Source organism: Hesperophylax consimilis, chromosome 3 (assembly GCF_061612785.1).
Source record: "Hesperophylax consimilis isolate HC1 chromosome 3, BYU_Hcon_1.0, whole genome shotgun sequence".
Taxonomy (NCBI): Eukaryota; Metazoa; Arthropoda; class Insecta; order Trichoptera; family Limnephilidae; genus Hesperophylax; species Hesperophylax consimilis.
In genome coordinates, this window is record NC_142838.1 from 9,645,083 (window position 1) to 9,653,186 (window position 8,104).

Here is an 8,104-nt window from a genome sequence, read left to right on the forward strand (position 1 = left end):
AGATATTAGAAGTTATCCAAGGTTTTATTGACAGAGGTCTTTTTTTGGGTTTATAATTCATAACGATTTTACTCTGTTCATACAAATTCTTAAAGTTGTTTTTAATTTTACTATATAGTATATTGCAATCTTGTTCCTCAAGCAAGGAGTGCCACTTAAAATTATGAATGTTTTTGTCGATTTTGTTTTGCGATAAAAACGAAATTCTTTCCCCGTGTTCTGGGGCTTCTTTCCTTGCACTATATTTAATATTAACTGCAGTTAAAAAGTGATCCGCTATAGTAGAGTCACGTGGGGTAACCGTACGCGGAGTGTAAGTGTTCGCAGTGATGTTTCCGACAAGATTGTGCCTGTTAAGCGCCCGCGCGTTCCTTAATTCAGTAGCCTTCTGGATCGCGCCGAAGCAGGACATGTGTACAGTGGATGCTGATTTGTCAATAAAAACTGGTAGGTAAATTACTTTTTTTCGTGCTTTTCTTAATTTTTTCATCTCTGTTACCGATGTGTGCTATTGTGTAACCAGCTGTGTCAGAGCGACGTGGTCTATGATAATTTTTAGTGAAATATTGTTAGTTAGACGGGTGCAAAGTGATAATTCTAATAAAGATAACCACTAATCTGATTTTTAAAGTTTATTGAATTTTGGTGTGATGGGGTAAGTGTGCTGGGGTAAGCGTCCGCAGTTGGACGAGTGGGAACACTTACCCCGATAGATAAAGTTGATTTTATAGCATAATATTTCAACTCGCGTTATTTTTTTTACAGTGAAATATACCACGTGTGTACGTGAGAAAGCACCCGGAGAGGTCAGTTTGCACTCAAGAGCAAAAAGAAACTGCAAAAAGGCTTATGAAAGAGGGGAAGAGTCAGCGGGCTGCTGCAGATATTGTTGGGATCAGTGAAGCCACTCTGCGTAAACGCCTAAAACTAAAATTAATAGCAACTTCAATGGGGAGATATCGTCCGACATTTACACCAGATAAAGAGGTAGATTTTTAGATAAATAGATATTCAATTTATGGTGCAGATATCATTTTTTCGTGAAACTATTGATCTAATAATTATTCGTTTATTTTCAGGCCGAAATCGTTGATTATTGTAAAAAAACTGACGAAATGTTCTACGGCCTGACTATGCAGACAATGAGAAAAATTGTTTACGAGTATGCTGAAATCAACAAGATCGAGAACAGATTTGAAAACATTACAAAAACGGCTCTCAAGGATTGGGTGTATGGATTTCTAAAACGTAACCCTGTTTTAGCTTTAGGACAGACTACTCCCACAAGTATTGCGAGAGCTATTGGGTTTAACGTTGTTCAAGTTCGGCGGTTTTACGCAAACTGAAAAATGCTTGCAAGTCTGAAATAATTATCTCAAGTCCCTATAAAAAGAAACTTCAGCAGAAGCAGACAGATACAGATGCAAAAAACGTCCGAAAACCAATATTTAAAACCATGGAAATCGGACGACCACCTCTTTTCAAGAAAGTCACACCACAAAGAATCACCACAAAGCGTAAGGCGGGAGATTCCAGCGTGCATAACTGTTTAAAGAGAGCACAAAAACAGGCTTCTAAGGACTATTTTTGCCCATAATGCAAGGAGAAATATCGAGATCCACCAACAGAAAATTGGATAGAATGTATTGTGTGTAAAGCATGGTGGCATGAGAACTGCACAGACTACGATAAGGGGCAATTTAAGTGTGATAATTGCAATGGGGGGTAACTCTTTGCGGTGCGAACACTTACCCTACGGTATGCGTATACTTACCCCGCACACGGGGTAAGTGTACGCAATCGACATGCATGTAAACTTTTTTATATACCTGTTTGATTTATGAACCATATGAGGTATTTATGGTTGTTTGAGATGCCTTAATAAAATGGGTGTGTCAAGCCTACGCAAGACAGAAGTGAAACTTCTAGTATTCTTCTCTCTCTCTCTTTTCATTTCATTCTCTCTTTTTTTCTGTCTATTGACATATTTATAAGTAGCATGTGATAAAAAAAATTAAAAGTTATAAAAAAAGAAAAAAAAAATTAGTTAAAGCGGGGATCGAACCTCGGTTCTTCACGACCACAGTCGTGCGCTCTGCCTGTAGACAGCGAAGATGAGTTAGGAGAGTGAGTTAAACTAGGTATATAATATTAGCTAGGCTCCTATAGCGAAATGATCCCGTTTTTTCGTCACGGTCATGAGTCGGTTTTACTCCGGTCCTCGAAATTGCATGACGCGCGTAAAGAAGTTTCACTTCAAAAAATTCCTGCAAAGTTATGGATGTAATTACGATCTTTTTCAAGCGCGTATGTAATGATTATTTTTATCAACGTCGCATACACCTTGCTAATGTTTTCAGTATTATTAGGGCTTTTTTATAGTAATTTTCATATATTTATTGGCAGGTAGAGTAGAAATTAATATTGTTTAGCGTTTGCCAACGACCATACCATGTTGAACACACCGGTTCTCGTCCGATCACCGAAGTTAAGCAACATTGGGCGCGGTCAGTACTTGGATGGGTGACCGCTTGGGAACACCGCGTGCCGTTGGCCCATTTTTTATGGTAATTTCATGTTTTTTTTTATTTTTTTATCGTTACTATCATTAATAATATCATAAAATTCTTTAACTTTTCAAGTATGCTACAGGCCTAAAATATTACTTAGTGGATTGATATTATGGTCAACCATTGAAAAAAAAAATTCCTGCAAAGTTATGGATGTAATTACGATCTTTTTCAAGCGCGTATGTAATGATTATTTTTATCAACGTCGCACACACCTTGCTAATGTTTTCAGTATTATTAGGGCTTTTTTATACTAATTTTCATATATTTATTGGCAGGTAGAATAGAAATTAATATTGTTTAGCGTTTGCCAACGACCATACCATGTTGAACACACCGGTTCTCGTCCGATCACCGAAGTTAAGCAACATTGGGCGCGGTCAGTACTTGGATGGGTGACCGCTTGGGAACACCGCGTGCCGTTGGCCCATTTTTTATGGTAATTTCATGTTTTTTTTTATCGTTACTATCATTAATAATATCATAAAATTCTTTAACTTTTCAAGTATGCTACAGGCCTAAAATATTACTTAGTGGATTGATATTATGGTCAACCATTGAAAAAAAAAATTCCTGCAAAGTTATGGATGTAATTACGATCTTTTTCAAGCGCGTATGTAATGATTATTTTTATCAACGTCGCACACACCTTGCTAATGTTTTCAGTATTATTAGGGCTTTTTTATACTAATTTTCATATATTTATTGGCAGGTAGAATAGAAATTAATATTGTTTAGCGTTTGCCAACGACCATACCATGTTGAACACACCGGTTCTCGTCCGATCACCGAAGTTAAGCAACATTGGGCGCGGTCAGTACTTGGATGGGTGACCGCTTGGGAACACCGCGTGCCGTTGGCCCATTTTTTATGGTAATTTTATGTTTTTTTTAATTTTTTTATCGTTAACATCATAAAAAATTTTATATCATTCTTTAACTTTTCAAGTATGCTACAGGCCTAAAATATTACTTAGTGGATTGATATTATGGTCAACCATTGAAAAAAAAAAAGGCGTTAAAAACAAAAAAATAATGTGCGATGGCCGAGAATCGAACTCGGATCAACTGCTTGGAAAGCAACTACGCTGACCATTACACCACCAACGCCAGTTGTCGAGATGAGCTAAGAAGCATTTATATTTTACTTCAAAACTTTGACTAGATCAAATGAACTTTAATCGGTCCCGCATTTTCGTTTCGGTCATGAGTTGGTTTTACTCCGGTACTCGAAATTGCATGACGCGGGTAAAGAAGTTTCACTTCAATAATCGATCATATTAATAAACAAATAAATTGAGTAAAATACCTAAAGCTTTTTAATACAAAAATCCCAATGTAAAAATTGCGCACGGTTACCCCACGTGACTCTAATATTATTACATACACATGAGGAAAGAGAATCGCTTTGTTTACATCCACTGTTAAATCGGACAAATATGTGGTCTAAACAAGTACGAGTAACTTTTCCTGCTAAAACTGCTTCTCTAGTTACGTCACAAATACATTTGATTAAATAATTATCCGACATTATATTTTCATATGCCATAATAATAGGGTTTTGACAATTTAACAAGTCTAGATTAATATCTCCTATAAGTAAAACATTTTCTTTGGGGCTTATATTATGCAGAATGGCAGATATTTCATTAAGAAATTGTGGTTGGCTAGAGTTGGGGGGGCGGTATATTGCTATGATGTTTAAAATACTCTTGTTTGGAAGTGTCATAGAGCCAAGCACACATTCAAAATGATTTGTTTCTATTGTTTTCTGTTGAAATGTGAATTCATTTCGAACATATAGCAATATACCTCCTCCAGATTTTTTAGTTCGGCAATAGTTGTAACAATTAAATCCAGGAATATTATACAGACAGACAAGATTCGGTGTTATAGCCGTTTCACATAACATTAACACATGAATATGCTTCCAACAAGTATTTAAGTAGACATTCAAAGTATCCCAGTATTTATAAATCGATCTAACATTCAACTGAACAATATTAATATTTTCCATATTGTAGTTGCTATGAAACTTTAGCCAATCACAGAAATTATGAGTATTTTCGTAATCTACCTCGTCATCTTCTTCAATGTAATTAGACGCCATAATCAATAGTTGCAAAGTCCTTGGCAAGGGCAGCCTTGTAGGCCGGGCAGGAGTCCTTGTCTCCAGTCGGATGTGCAGCGGGCTTCCCAAATCTTGTACAGGTGGCGCAGACAGGCTCGGCGGCGGCTTTTGGGCAGTTTATCCGGGCGTGACCTTCGCCTGCGCAGTGTCCACATCTTTGCTGGTCCTTGCAAAACTTGAAGGAATGTCCGATCATTTGGCACTTGGAGCACACTGTAAGTCCAATGAAGTCACGAACACGGCACACATTCCAGTCCACAAAGACTTTCCCCTGCTCCACCAGCACGTGACGAATATGGGCAGGAACCTCGAAGACCCGGTGGCAAGTTGATCCAGTTCGAGCGCCAGCAAGGTGACTTAGCTTGCAACTTTTTACTGCGAAATCTAGGCCTGCTTTGTCCTGGGCTCCTGCTAAGGCATTTTTTAGGAAGCACTCGTCCGTTAGGTCACGAGGAACGTTGAAGAAAATCACCCTTGGAAGCCGTTTTGTTGGTAATCGAGCGCTTAGAGTGTCCGAGTTTGCTAGACATGGGGTTTTCAGTATTTTATCCTGATCTTCTTGTGTTGCAGTATGGATTACAACACCTTTGTTTCTGATACTCCTAATGCCCGTCACACGGATTCCAAGTTCTGATGGTCATAATGTATCTTTTAGTAGCTGTTTCGTATCGTCGCTATCTTTTGTAGAATCCAGCTTTGGGAAGATGCATACAGCAGGTTTGGGGGTCCCAACGTTAAGTCCTGAGCGGTTGATTGATGGTATCATCTTCTGTGGGCCATTTTTCACAATATCGGCAAACGATAGGCTTGCTTCCGTGGCATCGGCTACTCTACGCATCACTGGTCCTAGATCTGACTCCAACTGCAATATTTTTTCTAACCTGTGTTGGTTTTCTGCTTTTTCAATCGCGATCTCTCCCTTTGCCACTATTAATTTGGCATTGACTGTTGCCAGATCAGCTTTGAAGCCCTCTCGTTCCAATAACAGCTGTGAAACTGATCTGAATACAGCGGATACATATGCGCTTATCCGCAGTTGTTGATCCTTTGAGACTCTTGACTGCTTTTCAGCAAGGACATCTTGGAGTGCTCTTAGACTTGCTTCAGTGTCGTTCAGTATCTGGACTGAGGACACTGGGATTTCACTCTCATTTTCAGACACGTCGGAATAGTCCGATGCTCCGTCAGATTCCTCATCTTCAACCACTGGAGAAATCATTCCGAGGCCTTTTTTGTGATGGGGACGTCATCTTATCTAGCATTCTTTTTTTACGCCGATGGCAGCATTCATCAGGCATCGGTGGGATGGACATTTTAATGAGAACAAACACACAATCTTAGGTTGTTTTAAAAACTTTCGATAAAAATGTTTAGAATCCGCTAGAATAGTATTATTTTATTACTGTTTTATCAAATAAACTTTTTTGGCACTTAAATTTTCCATATAAATACTGTTTGCACACGAATTCGGAGGTTTTTTTTAGTTTTTTGCAAGAGCAAAGTGTAAACACGAACTGCTGTCACTGCGATTATTGTTACGATTTGTTTTGACTTATTTTGACACGATTTGTTTTAAATAATTAAATAAAAATAATAACCTATTTCTACTTGCAATCCAATTTTTACCATAATGGATGTCGAAGCATTGATAACAAATGTAGAAAATGCTGTGGCTGCATTTAATACCTGTTTAACGGATCCAGCAAATAAGTTCACGAAAGACCAAATAACAAAACTAACCCCAATTACAAGTCATTTCTTAATAGCTATTGGTAGATTGGCGCAAACGGTGTCTAATAAAACTGCTTGTCTAGAGGGTGAATTACGGGCTTATAAAGAAATCGGAATAAATATCCCAGCCCCACAAAACAACCTCGACATTTGCGAGGTAATTTCTGAAATTAATGAGCGTAGCGAAAGAGCTAAAAACATCATTCTTTGTAATATACCCGAAAGCACTGAAACGACTGCGGCCAACAAATTAAAAGATGACAAAAACAAGGTAACGGTTTTAATCTCTGCTCTCGATGATACCGCAAACCGTGATATGCTACGCGTTTACCGCATTGGAAAACCAAGTGTTTAAAAACCAAGGTCCCTTAAAATAGAATTCAATAACTCCACAACATCCAGAAAATTACTAAGTAAACGTCATCTTTTAAAAAACAACACAAGGATATACCCCTATGCTACAATTTTTCAACAAAAACGTCTAAAAAATCTAAGAGAAGAACTGGAAAAACGAAAGTCAAATGGCGAAAATGATATTACTATAAAATATGTAAACGGAAACCCTAAAATAGTGCAAACACCGCCAAAAAACGATGCAAACTCAAGATATACTACCAGAACGCGCGGAGACTACGCACCAAATTGAATGAACTACCTTCTACAATATCGCTACACCATTACGACGTATATGTGCTGACAGAAACTTGGCTCGACTTGGAAATAAAATCAACAGAACTCGGACTTAACTACTACAAAAATTTTCGCTGCGATAGAAACTCTAAATCCAGTTCCTAAACAAGGGGAGGCGGAGTACTAATTGCAATAAAGGAGAAATTGATGTCAAGAAAACTCAAAACAAAAATAATACACTCGAACAACTATTTGTACAAATTGATACCACTGTAGAAAAGATAATAATTGCAACTTTATACACACCGCCACTATCTGATGCCGGAAACTATCGAAGCCACAGCGAAGACGTTGAAAATCTACTCTACAAATACCCTAACTCTAAAATTATTATTCTCGGGGATTACAACCTCCCTTACCTAAAATGGAAAACAAGTGATAGTGGTTTCATTGTAAATGAAAGTCAAAATGATCGTGCACGTGAGATTATATATATGACAAATTTTTTAAATCTTTTACAACATAACTTTATATACAACATAAATGATCGCTTACTAGATCTAGCAATATCAAATTATCCTAAATTGTTCATTGAGAAATGTAATGATCCTTTGTTACCTGTTGATAACCATCAACCCCCTATTTATATTAAGTTAAATATATGTGGCGTGACTACAAAAAAGCAGATTTTGAATCTATAAATTCTCATCTTTCGCATGTTGACTGGTCTTTTTTGTCTGACGTTAATACTGATGATTCCTTAGAAAATCTATATTCAATATTCTCCACCACTATCAAATCATATGTACCACTATTTACTCCTAAAAAACATAGATATCCAACTTACTTCTCATCAGAACTAATAGCCTCACTACAACAACAAAAAAAATACTTCATAAAAAATTCAAAAAAACTCTGAAGAAAATCGACTATAGAAATTTCAGTGAAAGTAGGAAAAAATGCAAAGATCTCTCTAAAATCTGTTATAAAACATATATAAATTCTATCGAGAACACAGCCTTAAACTCGAACAATGTCTGGAA

The 8,104-nt window shown here is 37.2% G+C and overlaps 3 non-coding genes across 3 annotated transcripts; all 3 read left to right on the forward strand.

The window, feature by feature from the left end:
* The first annotated feature begins 2,437 nt into the window (after nt 1-2,437).
* On the forward strand, nt 2,438-2,556 carry LOC149424918 (5S ribosomal RNA). Its single transcript, XR_016305732.1, has one exon. It is a non-coding gene; the product is annotated as a 5S ribosomal RNA (ribosomal RNA).
* A 323-nt stretch (nt 2,557-2,879) lies between these two features.
* Nucleotides 2,880-2,998, forward strand: LOC149424919 (5S ribosomal RNA). The gene has a single exon (XR_016305733.1). It is a non-coding gene; the product is annotated as a 5S ribosomal RNA (ribosomal RNA).
* A 315-nt stretch (nt 2,999-3,313) lies between these two features.
* On the forward strand, nt 3,314-3,432 carry LOC149424920 (5S ribosomal RNA). The gene has a single exon (XR_016305734.1). It is a non-coding gene; the product is annotated as a 5S ribosomal RNA (ribosomal RNA).
* The last annotated feature ends 4,672 nt before the right edge of the window (nt 3,433-8,104 follow it).